Here is a 22599-nt window from a genome sequence, read left to right as displayed (position 1 = left end):
CCAGCAATCACACTGCTAGGCATACACACTGAGGAAACCAGAACTGAAAGAGACACGTGTACTCCAATGTTCATCGCAGCACTGTTTATAATAGCCAGGACATGGAAACAACCTAGATGTCCATCAGCAGACAAACGGATAAGAAAGCTGTGGTACATATACACAATGGAGTATTACTCAGCTATTAAAAAGAATACATTTGAATCAGTTCTAATGAGGTGGATGGAACTGGTGCCGATTATACAGAGTGAAGTAAGCCAGAAAGAAAAACACCAATACAGTATACTAACACATATATATGGAATTTAGAAAGATGGTAATGCTAACCCTGTATTTGAGAGAGCAAAAGAGACACAGATGTATAGAACAGTCTTTTGTTCTCTGTGGGAGAGGGCGAGGGTAGGATGATTTGTGAGAATGGCATTGAAACATGTACATTATCATATAAGAAACAAATCGCCAGTCCAGGTTTGATGCATGATACAGGATGTTCGGGGCTGGTGCACTGGGATGACCCAGAGAGATGGGATGGGAAGGGAGGCGGGAGGGGGTTCAGGATGGAGAACACATGTACAGCTATGCCAGATTCATGTCAATGTATGGCAAAACCAATACAATATTGTAAAGTAATCAGCCTCCAATTAAAAAAAAAATTTATACTAAAACAAAAACAAAGCAAAACAAAAAACTAAATGAAAAACTAAATTGGCCAACCCAATAGAATGATTATCAGGGGTTTGTTTTTTTGGGTGTGTGTGTGTGTGTTTAGCTATTCTAATCAAATCCTCTGTTACCCATTTTGGGAAGGAATACAACTTGGGGTTCAACTTCCTCTGTGCATATCTACATGTGTATCCCAAGAATTTAAGAGTAATCTGAAAGTTCTTCAGTATTCCATGTTTTGATCACAACTGGGGAGAAAAAAAATTTTTTTTTCAATCAGTACTTTTCTAGTAGATAAATGAAAGATGAGCCTGGGGAGAGAATCTTTAAATGTTTTGCTATCAAGAAAATTTTTCAGTAAATTTCTACTGAAAGCAAGAAGCTACAGAAAAGGTTCCACTTGCCTGCCAGGGAGGAGTAGTGGAAGGCATGAGCAACATGACTGTGCCAGGTGCCTTTCTGACAATTTCTGGATGTCAGTCTGCTCTATGATAATGTGCACACGGAAGGGCCCACCATTGGAAGAGGGGAGAGGAGGATGGAAAATGTTTTATTATACCTTTCTTCTTGCAGCGGGGGAGAGAGATGTTTTTCTGAATTCTGCTTCTTAAGGATCAGCAAATAAATCCTTTGTCAAAAACATGGGGGGAAAATGAGCAACTGAATACACGTTTCTTCAAAAAAGACATGTGCTCTTTGGTGGACACGTGCTCACCATTACTAATCACCAGAGAAATGCAAACCAAAACAACTGAGATATCACCTCAGGCATCTTAGAATGGCTATTATTAAAAGGTCAAAAAGATAGAAAATGTTGGTGAGAAAGTGGAGCATAGGAAATTCTGGTATACCGTTGGCAAGAATATAAATTGACACAGCCATTCTGGAACACAGTATGGAAGGTTCTCAAAAAAATAAACATAGCAGTACTATGCAATCCAGTAATCTCCCTTCTGGGTATATAACCAAAGGAACTGTCATCAGGATCTCAAAAGATACCTGCACTCCTGTGTTCACTGCACCTTTAGTTACCACAATAGTCAAAATATAGAAATAAACTAAATGTCTATCAATGGATGAATGAATAAAGAAAATTTAGTGTACATGTACAAGGGAATATCACTCAAACTTTAAAAAAAGAAGGAAATCATGCAATTTACAACAACAGTATACTAGGTGAAAAATAAACCAGACACAAAGACAAATACTGCATTATCTCATTTCTGTGTGGAATCTAAGGTAGTGATATGCAGAAGCAGAGAGTAGAATATTTGTTTCCAGGGGACTCACAAAGAGAGAAATTAGGTAATGGTCAGAGGGTACAGAGTTTCAGTTATGCAAGATAAATAAATTCTCAAAATCTGCTATACAGCATGGTGCTTATAGCTAACAATGCTGATTTGTATACTTAAAATTTGTTGAGGCAATCGTGTCTTGCCGCACATAAAAAATATTAATAAAAGAAACTTTGTGAGGTTCTGAATATGTTTATGATCTTCATTGTATTGAAGGGTAGCAGAATATGCTGTACAAAATTTGACTGTAGGTATTTAGAACATGCCAAGTCCAAATATGCTGTTTTGATATATTGATTATTTTGATCTATATGTATTTGAAAAACATCTAATTCAGGGAGAAGCTTTCTCTGAACTCTCTGCATCTGCCTAAAGACAGATCCTTTAAAATAACTCAGCTATCATAAATTTCCTTTCTGGGAGTTTCATCAACCAGGGAAGATTGACTCATCACAGGAAAGGAGACTAGATGTGGATACCACAGCCAGACAAACTTTGTCACAAACCATCATACTTCCCATCTATTATTCTGAATATCCATTCATCTCTCCAAAAAAAGTATTTTACTCTCTTCTAAGATGCCTCATCTTTTTTCCCTTTTCCCTATGAAAATAGTATATAATCCTGAATTCTAAGTCACCACTTTGAATTACCCATTTTCCCTGGATATCTCCCAAAATGCATAAGGCATACATATTAATAAACTACAGTTTGCTTTTCTCTTGTTAATCTCTTTTATTATAGAGATATCTGATAAGAATTCAGAGGGTAGAGGAAAATTATTTTTTATCCCCTGTAGTGGTGATGGTTTCATAGTAGTTAATATGTATGCATGCATAGTGGCTAACTCATGTCTGACTCTTTGCAACCGCATAGACCATAACCCACCAGGCCCCTCTGTCCATGGGATTTCCCCAATAAGAATACTGGAGTGGCTAGCCATTCTCTTCTACAGAGGATATTCCCACCCCAGTGATCAAACCCATGTCTCCTGCATTGGAATACAGATTCTTTACCACCGAGCCACCTGGAAAGCCTTCATTCTTTACCACCGAGCCACCTGGAAAGCTTTCATAGATGTACACAAACTCAGCAATGTCTATACACTGAATTTGTATAGCTTTTTTCATATCAATCATGCTTCAGTATATTTTTTAAAGTTCCTATCAGTATAGTTGGTTTTAAGAGCTTTGACATGTATATGACCTTAAACCTATTCCCCAATTATAGAAAAATTATTACCTTTTGGCTGAGAGGTAAGTTTTAAAATTTGTTTTATGAATAAAAGAAAAAAATAGAGAGCTTCACATACTTATGCTCCCGTTCTGAAAACTGAGGCCTATCTGAATGATGCAAAGTTATCATTTCCTTGCTGTCTGAGGACGATAGTTTGAAGGCCAAGATCAAACCTTAATCATCAATATGATTCCCCCTCAAGAGTGCTCATTCATAATTTATGGCATAGTATTTTCCCTCAAGTAATTTTTCTGTAAATATTTGCAAATAAATTATTAAAATTTAAATTCAAGAAGAAGGAGAAAATGATGAAAGATACCTTGGGTAGAATGTCAAAATGGGTAAATAGCTAAACTTAAATAAAAGACACCCACTCACAGATTTTCCCAGATAGTCCATAGAAGTGAAAAGAGATGTGTACTTTTTTTTTTTTCAGTGAAAAGGAGGCCAAAAATAGGTCTTCTTTTTATGGTAGCATGTAAACTCACACATACTCATCTGCATGTTTAAATTGTACACTTATTGTTTCTCATGTGACAGAATCATTCCATGTGTATTAATTTGATGCTTGTAATTAATTTCCACAGGAGAGAGAGCCCACCCCTTATATAATCACATCCTACTAAACAATCCATTTCTTCAAAGACGTCTGTTTTTCATTCCAAATCAAATTGCTCCCTCCCTTCATTTGACATCGTTTCTCAGTACTTTCCTAGTCAAGTCACAAAATAACTTTATCATCGGGGCTTCCCTGGTGGCTCAGATGGTAAAGACTCTGCCTACAATGTAGGAGACCCAGGTTCAGTCCTTGGGCCAGGAAGATCTCCTGGAGAAGGGGATGGCAATGCCTCACCCCAGTATTCTTGCCTGGATAATTCCATGGACAGAGGAGCCTGGTGAAGATCACAAAGAATTGAACACGAATGGATGATTAACACTTCATTTGACATTACAATATATTACACAAATTTTAATAATAGCAATTTAAACATTTTAATAATAGCATTTAAACATTTGTTTAACTTAGTTTTCAATTACATGTTTTTACACTATTTGTTCCTTGGATACAAAGGTGAGCTTTGAAAGCGTTTATATTAACATTATAGTTCATTGCGTGTTGAATGAATGATGAAATTTTTGTTGAATAAATGAATGGGAAAATTATTTTTTCTCTTTTAAGTTTAAGGTAAAAATTTTAGCGTATAGTTAGCAGAACAGATGTGAACATCAAAAAATAAGGTGGCTTAGGTAGAATGTTCTATTTTCATAAGCTAAATTGAGAAATATATAGACAATGATTAATTTAGACAAGTATAACAAAGAATATGTGTTATCACTCCTAGTGTGTGTTAGACAACATGCTTAGTCTATTAATACTTCTTTACAGACCCCATGAAATCTTAGCCTTCAGTAGAATTCAAGAAATATTTTGCTTTATACCTGGTAGGTGAAAAGAGATTTGGATAGAAGCAAACATTTGAGGAAAAAGGAGAAAAAAGAAGGTAGTGTGTCTCTTTTCTTTATCTCACATGGATCAAATTTGAACATCTTGGATTGAGGAAGGAGGGCCTCAACTTTTAGAGTTATAGAAATACTTTGAGTCTTTGAAAGTTGAAAGTGTTAATCACTCAGTTGTGTCCGATTCTGTGCCCCTATGAATTGTAGCTCTCCAGGCTTCCCTGTCCATGGAATTCTCCAGGCAAGAGAATGGAGTGAGTAGCCACTCTCTTCTCCAGGTGATCTTCCCAACCCATGGTTCAAACCTGGGTCTCCTACCTTGCAGGCAGATTCTTTACCACCTGAGCCACCAGGGAAGGTGTATTTAAATAATGCCATGTGGCATCAGGTTGGCAAGAACCCCTTTTCCTCCATTGAAAACTCTGCATCATTCTCACCCTCCAAGTAAGAAATGTCCTCAAAAAATTGGGAGACAGCTCCCCTGCTGGCATTTCAGGATAGCAAGCTGCTGTGCGGTAAAGCTTTCCATAAGCCAGGGAAGCAGGTGTGGGCAAATGGAAGCTGAAGTAAGAGAGTAATGCCAGAGTAACACAACATGAGGACTGCAGCTTATAACTTCACAAATGGGTATACGTGAAGAATTTGTCTTATAGGACACTGGGGAAAGAGAGCTTGCCCACACCATCATATAGGTCAGGGCCATCAAACCAAGAGTCATTTGAGTGGACAAGAGATAGAATTGCCAAGCAATTCTGAGCATTCAGCTAAAATTGGAAACTGTAAATCTGCCCCATCTGACCAAGTTATCTAGGTTGTTTTTTTTTTTTTTTTTTCCTCAGCAAAGCTCAGGAGTGGGGAAAAGTTTTTGATTAGAGAGATCCAGTTTGGGAGTGTGTTTATATGAAAGCAGCAAAGCAGGAGAAGGGAACTGAAGAGAAGCATGACCTGAATGTCCAATCGTGATGATGCATTTAGTTTGGAAAATAAAACCAAGAAGCAAATTATAATCTAAAAATATATGAAGGGATTTAAACACTGAAGTGAATGAAAAAATATACTTAGTGGAAGCAAGTTTGCTATCAGATAGAGGGATTTGAAATTAATGACTTAGAATATAGTTCAGTTCAGGGAAATAATAAATCCTGACTGTGGCCTCAGGTGTTTACTGAAGAAAAATAAAGTGAAAGTTATTGCTACAGAAAAGATTAAGAAATTGTGAAAACAATTGAAGTTATCCAGGATAAGGCAAGAATGGGAATAAAATAAAACAAAGTAAGTCACATGTATATTCTTCCCAGAAGGCAGAAATTTGTCCACATTTAAAAAAAAATGTATTGATAAAGAAAAATTAACCTTGTTTAAAATAATTCAAAAGTCCTATTCATTAAATCAATGAAACATTTTTTTAACAGAATACTATTGGGTATATGGGCTTCCCAGGTGGTGCCATGGTAAAGAACCTGCCTGCCAATGCAGGAGACATAAAGATGTGTGTTCTATCCCTGGGTCAGGAAGATCTTCTGGATAAAGGAATGGTAACCCACTGCAGTATTCTTGCCTAGAGAATCCCATGGACAGAGGAGCCTTGCGGGCTATAGTCCATAGGGTCACACAGAGTTTGAAATGACTAAAACAACTTAGCGTGCATGCACGCGCGCGCACACACACACACACACACACACACACACTATTGGGTATATAGCAGACCACCTTCAGGGCAGCATAGATATCTGGGATCCTTCCTAGTCCTTGAACTATTGACAGGATTTTGCTGCATCTGACTGGCAGATGGAGTGAGAAAGAGTGAGGAGGTTAGGTTGAGGTGAAGGTGGTATATTTCAAGTCTGTTTACATTTTTGGCTGGAATTCAGTTGGTTCTATGTAATTTCAAGAGAGTTGCGAAATTTAACGTTGTTTACTGGAAAAGAAAACAATCTTATGTGTCTCCTTTACTGTCAATACTTCATTTTTGGTTGTCAAATATGTAGGGATTTTCCTCACACCAAGGAATTCTGAGACTGCAGTTCTTGCCCTACAGTTCAGTTCTGATATGACACTATTTGCCTGGAGTTAGCATCACCTGCAGGTTAAGGATTCAATCAACCTTATCACTCCATTTCAGAACTCATTTTCTAGACCAGGTTGTTATCTTTGTTTCTGAGCTGCAGATTGTCAATTGGAGGACCCTCTTCTCAGGTTCCGTTTCTTTGCTAGAAGGTCTGGCAGAACCCAGTACTTTCTAGAAAGAGTTCACTTACTACGTAACTGGCTTAGAAAACGTGTTAAATGCAAGACTAACCAGGTGGAAGAGTAGCATAGAGTAAGGTATGTGGAAATGGGCTCTGAGTCCCCATACCCTCTCCCAGTACCTTTGTATGGAGCTTCCATCCATCCTGTTGAGTTTTTATGAGTACAATAGCTGCAATTGATTAAATCATTGGTTATCAGTGACTGAACTCAATATCAAGCTCCTCTGATCTTCCCAAAGATGAAGGTAGTGGTGGTACTGAAACTTTCAACCCTCTAATCATGTGGTTGGTTTAGCTTGCAACCAGCCCTTATCCTTAGGGACATTACAAAAGTCATTTCATTAACAAATTCAGATATGGTTAAAGGAACTTGTTATGTATAATGAGAGATGATTATTATAATTATAAACAGTTATTCAACTTTATAAAATAAAATAAACTGATTTAAAATTTTGACCCAGATGATTTGATTTTTAATAACTGCAAACCAGGCACAATTATTATTATTATTATGCTTAATTTTATTTTTTGGTGATTATTTTTATTTTAATTAGATTTACAATGTATTAATTTCTGCTGTATAGCAAAGTGATTTGGTTATACATGTATATACATTCTTTTACATTATGATCTGTCACAGGATACTGAATATAATTCTCTGAATTATGCAGTTGGACCTTGTTGCCTATATATCGCATATATTTCATAGCTTATATGTGCTAATCCCAACCTCCCACTCCATCCCTCTGCCCCCCTATACCCCTCAACAGCCACAGTTCTGTTCTTTATGTCCGTGAGTCTGTTTCTGTTTTGTAGACAGGTTCGTTTGTGTAGGTTTACTGGAACTTCCCTGGTGTCTCAGTCAGTAAAGACTCCACCTGCAATGCAAGAGACCTGGGTCTGGAAGAACCCCTAGAATAAGAAATGGCAACCCCCCCCCCCAGTATTCTTGCCTGAGAAATCCAATGGACAGAGGAGTCTGGCAGGGTACAGTTCGCAGGGTACAGTTCACAGGGTCACAAAAGAGTTGGACAAGTCTTATCAACGAAATAACAAACCTGTATTCTGTCACCTTTCTATAATCACTTATTAATTCTTGTTTTGTTGTTGTTTTTTGTTGTTGTTGCTGTTGTTGATTCTGTGGAATTTCATACATAGATAACCATGACCCCTGAGAACAAAGACAATTTTATTTCATCCTTCCTGATGTATATACCTTTTATTCCCTTTTATTGTCTTATGTTTCTATTGTGAGAAGGATTTTTTTTTTCAGTTTTTCTTCATGGCTTATCAGGTTAAATTGTATTAAAATTACTTGTTTTAGAGTTAAACACAAATCTTCAGCAACTTAAAAAAATGTCTGACTAAATAATCTGGATTAGCTGAGTCAGAGGCTCATGTGCCATGTCTGGTTATGGCATTGTGGGATTGCTGTAGAGACCATTCCTGCTGTGGACTCCACTCACAAGTGGAAGTGGTTTGTCTTACCTGGTAAATGGATCAGTGTAGTACACTCAGATAGGGCCTGTTTTTGCCTTCCACATCTAAACATTTTCACCAAAATTTGCAGCAGCTTATTTTGTCTCATCATGCTTTAGACCCCTGGAACCCCCAAAACTTCACTGAGGTAAAAGGCCTCTGAATGTTTTGCCTTCATCTCCTACATGCTAGTCATAAGAAAGCATTTTAAATGCTTGCAAAACTTTACCCATCAGGTCCAATTATCTTAATGTCATCAGTATTATAGGCAAGGCTGATGCTCTGTGAAGTGCTAGGGTGATGTTTTGTGGAACATTATGATAGTTAAGATCTTTGTAGCTCTTCATGTGACATAGAGCAGGACTGACCATGGAGATGGGCTACTATTTGCCAAGTAGAAGTAAATGAATTCTGCTAGGGCTTCACATAAAGAGAAAGTACTTACCAGTTCTATATTAAACACCCATTGTGAAAATCTTTGTTCAATTACTTTCTAGAACTGTAGCTGTAACTGGAGTCACCATGCAAATAAGTTGCATAGCTCATAGCTACTTTTCAAAGCCAGCCTTCTTTCTAGAGAGGCCAAAAACACATTAAATGGGGATATGCTAAAGCTGAAACTCCAGTGCTTTGGCCACCTCAGGAGAAGAGTTGACTCATTGGAAAAGACTCTGATGCTAGGAGGGATTGGGGGCAGGAGGAGAAGGGGACGACCGAGGATGAGATGGCTGGATGGCATCACGGACTCGATGGACGCGACTCTGAGTGAACTCCGGGAGTTGGTGATGGACAGGGAGGCCTGGCATGCTGCAATTCCTGGGGTCACAAAAAGTCAGACAAGACTGAGGGACTGAACTGAACTGATGATAATCATGACCAGCCCTGAATGTTTAAAGTCTCTGATGATAGCGTGAATCTCTGTAATACCCTGAGGAATTAATTATTGTACTAATAGAGTGATAGAATCAAGACGAAGCTCCATTTAATCCCTTGACACCACCACCCTTATGGCAGAAAGTTAAGAAGAACTAAAGAGCATCTTGATGAAAGTGAAAGAGGAGAATGAAAAAACCTGGCTTAAAACTCAATATTCAGAAAACTAAGATCATGGCATCCAGGCCCATCACTTCATGGCAAATAGATCAGGAAATAATGGAAACAATGGGAGACTTTATTTTTTTGTGCTTCAAAATCACTGCAGATGGTGACTGCAGCCATGACATTAAAAGACATTTGCTCCTTGGAAGAAAAGTTATGACCAACCTAGACAGCATATTAAAAAGCAGAGACATTACTTTGCCAACAAATGTCCATCTAGTTAAGGCTATGGTTTTTCCAGTGGTCGTGTATAGATGTGAGAGTTGGACTATAAGAAAAGCTGAGCGCCAAAGAACTGATGCTTTTGAACTGTGATATTGGAGAAGACTCTTGAGAGTCCCGTGGACAGGAAGAAGATCCAACCAGCCCAGCCCTAAAGGAGATCAGTCCTGAGTGTTCACTGAAAGGACTGATGTTGAAGCTGAAACTCCAATACTTTGGCCACCTGATATGAAGAACGGGCTCATATGAAAAGACCCTGATGCTGGGAAAGATTGAAGGTGGGAGGAGAAAGGGACGACCGAGGATGAGATGGTTGGATGGCATCACGGACTCGATGGATGTGAGTTTGAGTAAACTCTGGGAGTTGATGATGGACAGGGAGGCCTGGTGTGCTGCAGTTCATGGGGTCGCAAAGAGTCGGACACGACCTAGCGACTGAAATGAACTGAACTGAATCCCTTGACCGTTAAACTTCTATATGACTGATTGACTACTGCCGCATTTGTACAATTAGTGTCATGTCAGGGCTAATGTCAAGTAATCAATAAAAATTTTGGTTATTTTACTCTCTTCTTTGCTAAGACACCAAGTGAATGATTTCAAGTTCCTTTAGAAAAGGCTACGAAAGATTTACGGTGTAACTTTTCACCTGGGTAGCAGAACATTTTCTCGAGCAGAAAGGGGGCTCATCTTTTATTCAAAAGGCTCTGAGTTTGTGAACTGTTTCATATCTAGAAACTTTTTGAGGAGCAATTTTTATTGCGATTGAAGAATTCAAAGTTTTGTTCAAAAGAGCTAAAACTTTTCTGTTTATACAAGCCAAGTAAGATTTTAGTACACTACCCATCTATTTCAGTTCTTTAGATGCTATATATAGGCTGCTAAGTTGCTTCAGTCATGTCTGACACTTTGCGATCCCATGGACTGTAGCCTGCCAGGCTCCTCTGTCCGTGGGATTCTCCAGGCAAGAATACTGGAGTGGCCTGCCATTTCCTTCTCCACTATTATATATAAATCAATGACAAATGTATCTGAGAGTAAAAGCATTCTGATCATGATTCTGAATATTTTTCAATTATGGTAAATATGTTCCGCTGACTCTGGCATTTAAGTGCCACCACTTGACCCACCCATCCCAGGATTCTGCCCTCATTGAATACGGGAAGCCAAATTTAATGACAGCAATTCTCACTGTCATTTTTTTTTATTACAAAGATATTCCCACAGAACTTTCAGGAATGTTAATATCCCCCTCACTAATGTATTTTTTGCAGTTTTGCAGGTATGCCAGTGTCTATAGTAAGCATATGTGTCAGCAGCTCTTATATAAGAATTCAGTTCTGATTCTCCATCTATCAATATCTTTAGTTATCTTACCTTGCAACATAAAAATAAAGTTTGGTATTTCATTTTTATTCTGTCATCTACCTTTGCTTCCAGATTTTATTCAGCCAAACAAACTGAAAAGAACACTCTCAGCTTGTTTTAAGCTGACACATTGAATACAGAATCTCTGCTGGGTGTACCATGGGTACGTAGAGAACAAACTTTTCCCAATTTAGTGTTTCTATTCTATCCTGATCCAACTCCCAGGGGACTTGTCCACACATGCTCTCTAGCCTTTGTTGGTAGTAAACTACCAACATCTTGGAATTATTTAGGTATGTCTGGCACCTCTCAAGGCCAGACTATTCACTTGACCTCTTGTAGTGTGCAGGTCTTACTTCTGGTTTAGAAGCCGTGAGAAGAGGTGTAAGTGGGTTCTGAAGAACAATCTCATGCATGAAAACTACTTTAGAAGTGGAAAGTGAGCTAAGAGGAAATCAGCCACCTGAGATAGGGGAAAAAGTCCTATTTCTGCTGACAGAGAAAGCTCATAGAATTTAACATTCAAGGGTCTAAGCTTCATTTTTTTTCTTTTTTTTTTTTCAATAAACATATCAGAGTGAAGTCTCTCTGATGATGTAGGGATGGATTAGGATGCTGTTGACTATGTAGCAGGAATGTACTGAGATGTGAAACATCTGTCATGGAACTTGCTTGTGCTGCTACTACCTGCTTGAGTTCAAAATTATGTGTACATTTTCCTTAGTGATTATTTTAAGCTTATTATTTCTTGACTTAGTGAATCAGCTTACACATCACTTATAGTCTCAGGTTGCAGAGTGTGATGAAGTGCCATACTTATGTTTTCAGTCTCTCAGAGACTCAGTGTGCCAAGGGATGTGCAACATGACTTTGCTCTCAGTAAGGTATAATTTCCTAATTCAGATTCCCTCTGGTTCCATGCAGTATATTTGCCGTATATACTTAGAGTATCATAGCCTTGGTTCTAAGTACTAAGTACCAGAGCAACTCCCTGTCAACTTAGATGTGCTGGAAATCAGTTTTCTTTCTCTGGGCCTCAGTCATTGATGTCACTAAATGCATGATTGCAGCATACATAAAATATTTTTTTTCCATTCTCTTACTTAGTCTAGCACCATCAGAATCTTTTAAATTGTTGCCATGTGATTGGTGGCATTCCCCTCCATCACAAACAATGCTCCTGCTTTCATGTAACATAATTACCTTGGCCATAAATGTACTCCATATTGACTTTGGAATATAAACAAAGTTATACTAGTCATACTATACATTACAGGATGTAATTTCTGTATATGTGCATTTTTCAGAACATCCAAACTTGCCATACAAAATCAGAAGAATCATGACTTAAGGGGAATTGATATTTTTAAATGACAGGAAAATAAGTTATCTAAAATGCTTTTGCAATATTATTTTAATTTGCAGTGTATATTATTGCTTTCTTCAATAAATATGTAACCCTAGAGACAGTTCTAACAAACCCTTTTATTGGTTACAATGTCAATACATTGCTTATAGTGCATCTGTAAGAAGCATTTTAATGTGGAAGGAAGCCTTTTTGAGAAAAATGCAAACAATTGAGGCTTCTCTTTCCATGTCATTGTGTTACAAGAGTTGTGAAGCAGTGTTCTGCCTCACAGAAAGGTGGCATTAACAAGACTTAACTGGTGGTTTGAGAAACAGTTGGTCTAAGGAGTGACCAACAGAAACTGAAACAGTTGGTCTAAGGAGTGGGAGAAATTATTCTTTTAGGCCACAAACCTTGAGCAATTCATCTTTATCAATATAGGAGGAAAGAAACAAATGTATGATCAAATTCCAGGGAGGTAATAATGGAAATGTTTCAGCCCTCTTATAAGACTCTTATATCCTAATCTTTAAAGTACAATCATATTTTGGGTTTTAAAAAAGGAAGCAAATTGGGCATTTATATCATTTATTTAAAAGATAACTCTGTTCCTCCCAAGATGATAGCCCATTTTTTGGATCTAACCTTGGTAGACAGCCCATTTATTGGCTCTAATGTGAAATAAGTGAAATAGATTTTTGTTATGATTTGAATGCCTCTGCAATAAATTAATGTCCTATGTTGAAATATTAACCATACTACCACCAAGGTGCTGGTATTAGGAGGTGTAGCCCTTGATATATTGGTCATGAGGGCAGAGCTTCCCTTATGAAGGAGATTTCAGAAAGCTAGCTCGCCCCTTCTGCCATGTGAGGACACCACAAGAAGGTGCCCTACCAGGGGGTGGTGCTCACCAGACACCAGTGAATGTGCTGACACTTTGATCTTGAAATTCCCAGCCTTCAGAACAGTGAAAAATACATCACTGTTGTTTATAAGCCAGGTTATCATAGTAGCCCAAACAAGACAGTTTGTATTTTAAAATACTAACTTATGTAATTTTTATTTTTCATTTGACATTTCTGTGGGGTAAGTGGTAAATTCTGCTTCCTTAGAGCCTTCCATGTGAGGCTCAATGAGGGTAGAAGTCAACAAAGAAAAGGGAGAAATCATTGAACTTGTCTTTTAAGCAAGAGTTTTTCAAAACAGACTCTTATAAAACCCCCAAAGACAAAAATCCATTTCAAAAAGAAACGAATTTTCTGACTTCCAGAAATTTTTACATGTAATTTTCATAAGCAAAATTTGAAGGAAAAGGAAGAATTTTAACTGAATGCCAAGGAGGTGAAGACATTCTCTCATGTAATATAGGAACATTACACTAAGACTCGCTGACCGAATACATTCCCACTTCACTTAAGGTGTTGTAGACTAGTTATAGATTATTGTTGTTGGGCTTATCAGAGTAAGTTAAAAGAGATAAACACACACACACACACACATCTGCCTTTCTTTACATCACATAGCCTGAGTGGATAAATTGGAATGACTTGGGTGAGTTATACAAAACCAGATTATTGTTACAAAAATAAGGGAAGTTCATATCTGTGTTCCAAGTAATACTTTTTTTCTGAAGAGATAAGGCTCATCAATCAATTTGAATATCTCTTCTAAATAGAGATATTTCAAAATAATTATAATATTGGAAGGGAAGTCCATTATCCCTAAAATTTCTAATATCAGCTAATTATATCAGTTTCCATAAAATAGAAAAATCAATAACTTTTCATAAAGGAGCAGTGTTTGAAAATGTTAGTGTCTTTTGTTTATTTTGAGCATGCTGTCAGTAATCAAAACTTGTAAAGAATAAAGTACAAGAAGATATGTAATGGGAGTTTCTGATATTATACCAGCTATCAGACAAAGTATTTGAAGAAAAAGTGTGAGATAGCTTAATCTTTGGGATTAGAAGACATGATGCATTTTCAAGGAATTAATTTCATTAGATTATATCAGATCAAGATGTTTTAAAAGCTATACTGCAACTACTAAGTCATAAGTAAAGGTTATGTTTTGCTTTACATTTACATATCAACATTTGGTAATTTATCTTATGCATATTTAAAAGTATCCCCTTTCATTTATGGATAATAATAGTATCAAGATATTTCCAGATAAGCTAAAGAGTTAATTTGATAATACAAGGTTTGGAGGAAGCACAAGTTGGAATCAAGATTGCCGGGAGAAATATCAATAACCTCAGATATGCAGATGACACCACCCTTATGGCAGAAAGTGAAGACGAACTAAAAAGCCTCTTGATGAAAGTGAAAGAGGAGAGTGAAAAAGTTGGCTTCAACTCACCATTCAAAAAATTAAGATCAAGGCATCCGGTCCCCTCACTTCATGGCAAATAGATGGGGAAACAGTGGAAACAGTGGCTGACTTTATTTTTCTGGGCTCCAAAATCACTGTAGGTGGTGACTGCCACCATGAAATTAAAAGACACTCTTTGAAAGGAAAGTTATGACCAACCTAGACAGCATATTAAAAAGCAGAGAAATTACTTTGCCAACAAAGGTCCGTCTCGTCAAGGCTATGGTTTTTCCAGTAGTCAAGTATGGATGTGAGAGTTGGACTATAAAGAAAGCTGAGGGCCGAAGAACTGATGCTTTCGAACTGTGGTATTGGAGAAGACTCTTGAGAGTCCCTTGGACTGCAAGGAGATCCAACCAGCCCAGCCTAAAGGAGATCAGTCCTGAGTATTCACTGAAAGGACTGATGTTGAAGCTGAAAATCCAATACTTTGGCCACCTGTTGTGAAGAACTGAGTCATTTGAAAAGACCCTGATACTGGGAAAGATTGAAGGTAGGAGAAGAAGGAGAAGACAGAGGATGAGATGGTTGGATGGCATCACCGACTCGATGGACATGAGTTTGAGTGAACTCTAGGAGTTGGTGATGGACAGGGAGGCCTGGCGTGCTGAGGCTCATGGGGTCGCAAAGAGTCGGACACGACTGAGCGACTGAACTGAACTGAATACAAGGTCAAAAATATACTGATTGAAATTAGAAACATATTGCCTGTCACCGATTTTTTTTCCCACATAATTTTCTCCACATTGTCAGTGGTTTTGCAATGGTTAAGCATTCTGTCTTCTTTTTAGACTTATTCTATTTAGTATTCAGTGAATTATATTTCTTAGGTTTTTATATTTTGTCTCTCTCAGGTAACTATCTGAAAACAAATTAATTGACAAAAATTATTTGGAAATTTTTCTTCAAATACTATTTTCCATGCATTAGTTTCCATTCATTTAAAATATAAAAACTATTTAATTAAAAAATCATGTTTTTCAAGTATCTTTATTTTTAAGATAAAACTTATATTCCATTAACTATGCTAAAGTTACCTCTTTAAACTTGTTTTTTGCATTTTCTATGCAGTTTTTTCCTACAATTTAGGAGCTTTATTGAGTACAATTTTAAGTATAATTTCCTACACTATTTCCTTATATTGCTACAATTTAAAACAATTTTTACTTTCAAGACTGAAGCTATAGAAAGAAGTCTGTGCAATCTGTGACAAGTTTAGGTATAGAAAAATCAACCAAATGCTAAGAAACAGTTTAAAAGCCCTTCTCAAGGAGTTTACAAAAAAAAAAGTCTGATAAAAGGATGAAAAATTCTTAAAGCAGCATGAAACTTGCAAAATTATTCCTGTGATGCAAAAATTATAAATAATTGAAAACCTGTACTTAGAAGTATTTACTTTTGATCACATTGTCATTTTGAGTAAATTATCATTATGATCAATTTATCAAATCAACTATTTCTTGCAATTTTTCACCTACACTTAAATAAAATGGTTCTACATTGGCTGGTGTCAGCCCTTGATTGCAAAGACACTAAAAATTAAACTACTGTTCAAGGTAACTATTTATAAAATGACTTTTTTCCCCTATCCAAAATCTGTGGTACAGCAGTACCTTGGAATTTATATTAATGTATTTTATACAATATATACTTTCATCATTCTCAAAGGTTTAATTTCCTGTGAAGAAGGAAAGGAGAAAAAACTAATATTTTTTCCCTATATTAGCAGAAGAAATAATTAAACACATGTTTACTGAAGTGTTTCTTTATTTTAAAATATCTTCTCCTTTCTTTTTAAATATTGAGTTAAAACAAAATTCCCAAAACATGAATTAAGTTTCTAATAATGGTTAATTCACCTCATCATATAACGCATAACTTATTGTGACATATGTAAAACAAAAACTGTCAGGTAGTAAATTTTAAAAAAGGACAATATTTCCAATGGGATAATCTGCTAAATATTCTTAATCTCACTCTGATGTACAAAGGCTCAAGTTGAGGGAACTTTGCAATTACTGATACATAATAGTGAGAGCGGACCAACTTATTTTCCCCTCTATTGCAGTCTCTCCCCTTCTTCTCTTCCTTACTCATTCTGTATTTCCTTTCCCTTCCCTCTTTCTCCTCACTCTCCTTTTCCTGTTTATCCTTTATAATGTGAGATGTAGTGCTTGGATAATACAAATTTATTTATAAATCGTGTATGCCCTAAGAACATATCTGCATAACAAAGCAAACTCTTAGTATGAATAGATTTAACTTCTTTTTTTAATATAAATTTATTTATTTTAATGAAGGCTAATTACTTTACAATATTGTATTAGTGCTGCCACACATCAACATGAATCCGCCACGGGCGTACACATGTTCCCCATCCTGAACCCCCCCTCCCACCTCCCTCCCCGTACCATCCCTCCCGGTCATCCCAGTGCACCAGCCCCAAGGATCCTGTATTGGACCTGGACTTCTAAGAGCTTACATTGACACTTAGATTGCCTGAACAGTACTGAATAAAGAAATGTTCTTCAAAATCATCCTGTTAATATCATTAGGTGATGAAAAGATATGTGCATAGACCTCTCTCTGAATGGGCAAAAACAAAACAAAATAAAAGAACACATTTGTATTTCATGTGAATGGTTATCAAAGGCTGACCTCAGCAGAGGAGGATTTTAATAATCAAGTGGATTAATCTCTTTGGCAGATACCAGTCAGTTCTTTCCTTAGCCACCCCCGTCATTGCTCAGTGGGCTCGTGAACAAAGAGCCATATTGGCAGGAGTGAAGGTTCTTTGAGGATACAGCCACATGCACTTCCATTCACCAATGCTTATCTGGCTAGAGCCAACACTGAATGTCCAATCTGTCAGAAAACAAAGACCAGCACTGAGTCTTTTATATGACATTGTTCCCTGGGGTGATCAGCAAGCTACCTGAGAGCAGACTGATTAAATTTGACCATTCCCATCATGAAAGGGGTAGAATTTGTTCTTACTCTGGATATGGGTTTGACTTCCCTGTATGCAATGCTGCCATCAAAACTATCATCCATGGACTTAGAGAATACTTTATCCATCATCCTGATAGTCTACACAGTATTGTTTCTAACTAAAGAATTCACTTCACAGCAAAAGAATTGCATCAGTGAGCTCATACTCATGGAATTCATTAGTCTTACTATACTCTCTACCATCCTGAAAAGACTGGCTTGATAGATCCTACTCAAACTCTTCCAGAAAATTGCAGAGGAAGGTAAACTTCCAAACTCATTCTATGAGGCCACCATCACCCTAATACCAAAACCTGACAAAGATGTCACAAAAAAAGAAAACTACAGGCCAATATCTCTGATGAACATAGATGCAAAAATCCTCAACAAAATTCTAGCAATCAGAATCCAACAACACATTAAAAAGATTATACATCATGACCAAGTGGGCTTTATCCCAGGGATGCAAGGATTCTTCAATATCCGCAAATCAATCAATGTAATTCACCACATTAACAAATTGAAAAATAAAAACCATATGATTATCTCAATAGATGCAGAGAAGGCCTTTGACAAAATTCAACATCCATTTATGATAAAAACTCTCCAGAAAGCAGGAATAGAAGGAACATATCTCAACATAATAAAAGCTATCTATGACAAACCCACAGCAAACATTATCCTCAATGGTGAAAAATTGAAAGCATTTCCCCTAAAGTCAGGAACAAGACAAGGGTGTCCACTTTCACCGCTACTATTCAACATAGTTCTGGAAGTTTTGGCCACAGCAATCAGAGCAGAAAAAGAAATAAAAGGAATCCAAATTGGAAAAGAAGAAGTAAAACTCTCACTGTTTGCAGATGACATGATCCTCTACATGGAAAACCCTAAAGACTCCACCAGAAAATTACTAGAGCTCATCAATGAATATAGTAAAGTTGCAGGATATAAAATCAACACACAGAAATCCCTTGCATTCCTATACACGAATAATGAGAAAGTAGAAAAAGAAATTAAGGAAACAATTCCATTCACCATTGCAACGAAAAGAATAAAATACTTAGGTATATATCTACCTAAAGAAACTAAAGACCTATATATAGAAAACTATAAAACACTGATGAAAGAAATCAAAGAGGACACTAATAGATGGAGAAATATACCATGTTCATGGATTGGAAGAATCAATATAGTGAAAATGAGTATACTACCCAAAGCAATTTACAAATTCAATGCAATCCCTATCAAGCTACCAGCCACATTTTTCACAGAACTAGAACAAATAATTTCAAGATTTGTATGGAAATACAAAAAACCTCGAATAGCCAAAGCAATCTTGAGAAAGAAGAATGGAACTGGAGGAATCAACTTGCCTGACTTCAGGCTCTACTACAAAGCCACAGTCATCAAGACAGTATGGTACTGGCACAAAGACAGACATATAGATCAATGGAACAAAATAGAAAGCCCAGAGATAAATCCACACACATATGGACACCTTATCTTTGACAAAGGAGGCAAGAATATACAATGGAGTAAAGACAATCTCTTTAACAAGTGGTGCTGGGAAAACTGGTCAACCACTTGTAAAAGAATGAAACTAGATCACTTTCTAACACCGCACACAAAAATAAACTCAAAATGGATTAAAGAGCTAAATGTAAGATCAGAAACTATAAAACTCCTAGAGGAGAACATAGGCAAAACACTCTCAGACATAAATCACAGCAGGATCCTCTATGATCCACCTCCCAGAATGCTGGAAATAAAAGCAAAAATAAACAAATGGGATCTAATTAAAATTAAAAGCTTCTGCACAACAAAGGAAAATATAAGCAAGGTGAAAAGACAGCCATCTGAATGGGAGAAAATAATAGCAAATGAAGCAACTGACAAACAACTAATCTCAAAAATATACAAGCAACTTCTGCAGCTCAACTCCAGAAAAATAAACGACCCAATCAAAAAATGGGCCAAAGAACTAAATAGACATTTCTCCAAAGAAGACATACGGATGGCTAACAAACACATGAAAAGATGCTCAACATCACTCATTATTAGAGAAATGCAAATCAAAACCACAATGAGGTACCACTTCACACCAGTCAGAATGGCTGCGATCCAAAAATCTGCAAGCAATAAATGCTGGAGAGGGTGTGGAGAAAAGGGAACCCTCCTACACTGTTGGTGGGAATGCAAACTAGTACAGCCACTATGGAGAACAATGTGGAGATTCCTTAAAAAATTGCAAATAGAACTACCTTATGACCCAGCAATCCCACTTCTGGGCATACACACCGAGGAAACCAGAATTGAAAGAGACACATGTACCCCAATGTTCATCGCAGCACTGTTTATAATAGCCAGGACATGGAAACAACCTAGATGTCCATCAGCAGATGAATGGATAAGAAAGCTGTGGTACATATACACAATGGAGTATTACTCAGCCGTTAAAAAGAATTCATTTGAATCAGTTCTGATGAGATGGATGAAACTGGAGCCGATTATACAGAGTGAAGTAAGCCAGAAAGAAAAACACCAATACAGTATACTAACACATATATATGGAATTTAGGAAGATGGCAATGACGACCCTGTATGCAAGACAGGGAAAGAGACACAGATGTGTATAACGGACTTTTGGACTCAGAGGGAGAGGGAGAGGGTGGGATGATTTGGGAGAATGACATTCTAACATGTATACTATCATGTGAATTGAATCGCCAGTCTATGTCTGACGCAGGATGCAGCATGCTTGGGGCTGGTGCATGGGGATGACCCAGAAAGATGTTCTGGGGAGGGAGGTGGGAGGGGGGTTCATGTTTGGGAATGCATGTAAGAATTAAAGATTTTAAAATTTAAAAAAATAAAAAAAAAAAAAAAAAAAAAAAAAAAAAAAGGGCCTTTTGAATATGCAATACTAGCTAGATCTTTATAGCTTGCAGACAGAAGCAAGCTTCTCAGGGAAGCATCCAATACAAGGTCCTGTTTCTCCTGTAGTGAAGATGTGCAGGTCCACATATCAAGGAATGGAAATGAGATTGCCACCATTCTCTATTACTCCTAATTAACAGCAATCAAGATTTTTGCTTCCCATTTCCATATCCTTATGCTTTGCTGAACTAGATGTCTTAGTTCAAGAGGGAGGAATACTTCCATCTGGAGACAACAATGATTCTATGGAAATGGAAGTTAAGACTGTCACCCAGTTAATTTAGATTCCTCATGTTTCTAACTCAATAGGCAAAACAAGGAGTTATTGTGCTGACTGAGTGAATAATCCTGTCTACCAATGGGAAATTGAACTGCTATTCCACAATGGAGGTAAGGTAATAATCTGGATTACAGGAGATCCCATAGAGTGACTTTTAGTATTATCATGCCCTGTGGTTAAGTTCAATAGAAAACTACAACAATCTAATCTAGGCGAGACTACTAATGTCACAGACCCCTCACAAATGAAGTTGAGAGTCACCCTGTCAGGTAAAGAAATCATGATTAGCTGAGGTGCCTGCTGAGGGAAAAGTAAATACAGAATGGGAAGTGGAATAAGGTAGTTATAAATACCCATCACAACCACATTACAGGCACAGAGCAGTTACAGAAAAGGGGACTGTAATTGTCATCAGTGTTCCCTCTATATTTTGTTATGAATATGTGTGTCAGGAAATATCTTTCTTTCCTTATTTATTCTTTTATATAAAATAAGATATATTGAATCTACTTTATAGTATTTAAAGTATTGTCAATTTTATATCATATCACTTGAGGAATGGGATATCAAGGAAAAGAGTACACGTAAGTTGGACTGTGAAGAAAGCTGAGTGCCAAAGAATTGATGTTTTTGAACTGTGGTGTTGAAGAAGACTCTTGAGAGTCCCTTGGACTGCAAGGGAATCCAGCTAGTCCATTCTAAAGGATATCAGTCTTGGGTGTTCTTTGGAAGGACTGATGCTAAAGCTTAAACTCCAATACTTTGGCCACCTGACGGGAAGAGTTGACTCACTGGAAAAGACTCTGATGCTGGGAGGAATTGGCAGGAGGAGAAGGGGACAACAAAGGATGAGATGGCTGGATGGCATCACCAACTCGATGGACAAGAGTTTGGTTGAACTCTGGGAGTTGGTGATGGAGAGAGAGGCCTGGCATGCTGCAGTTCATGGGGTCACAAAGAGTCAGACATGACTAAGCGAGTGAACTGAGCTGAAGTCAAAAACATTACCTCCTTTTCTGGGGAAAGGTTTGTTTGTACAAAAGTGTATCATGTGAGGTAGAATTATGACTGTGTTTCTGTCTTCATTTACAGATTAATTAAAGAGATGCATATGGGTAAACATATGCGTATGTGCTTGAGGAGATGTGTATGTGCACAGTTGCACTCATCTCACATGATAGTAAAGTAATGCTCAAAATCCTCCATGGCAGGCTTCAGCAATATGTGAACCATGAAGTTCCAGATGTTCAAGCTGGAATTCAAAAAGGCAGAGGAACCAGAGATCAAATTGCCAACATCAACTGGGTCGTTGAAAAAGCAAGAGAGTTCAAAAAAAACATCTATTTCTGCTTTATTGACTATGCCAAAGACTTTGACTGTGTGGATCATAACACACTGTGGAAAATTCTGAAAGAGATGGGAATACCAAACAACCTGACCTGCCTCTTGAGAAACTTGTATGCAGGTCAGGAAGCAACAGTTAGAACTGGACATGGAACAACAGACTGGTTCCAAATAGGAAAAGGAGAATGTCAAGGCTGTATATTGTCACCCTGCTTATTTCACTTATATGCAGAGTGCATCATGAGAAATGCTGGG

Source organism: Ovis canadensis, chromosome 6, assembly GCF_042477335.2.
Source record: "Ovis canadensis isolate MfBH-ARS-UI-01 breed Bighorn chromosome 6, ARS-UI_OviCan_v2, whole genome shotgun sequence".
Taxonomy (NCBI): domain Eukaryota; kingdom Metazoa; phylum Chordata; class Mammalia; order Artiodactyla; family Bovidae; genus Ovis; species Ovis canadensis.
This window is presented reverse-complemented; position numbering follows the sequence as displayed.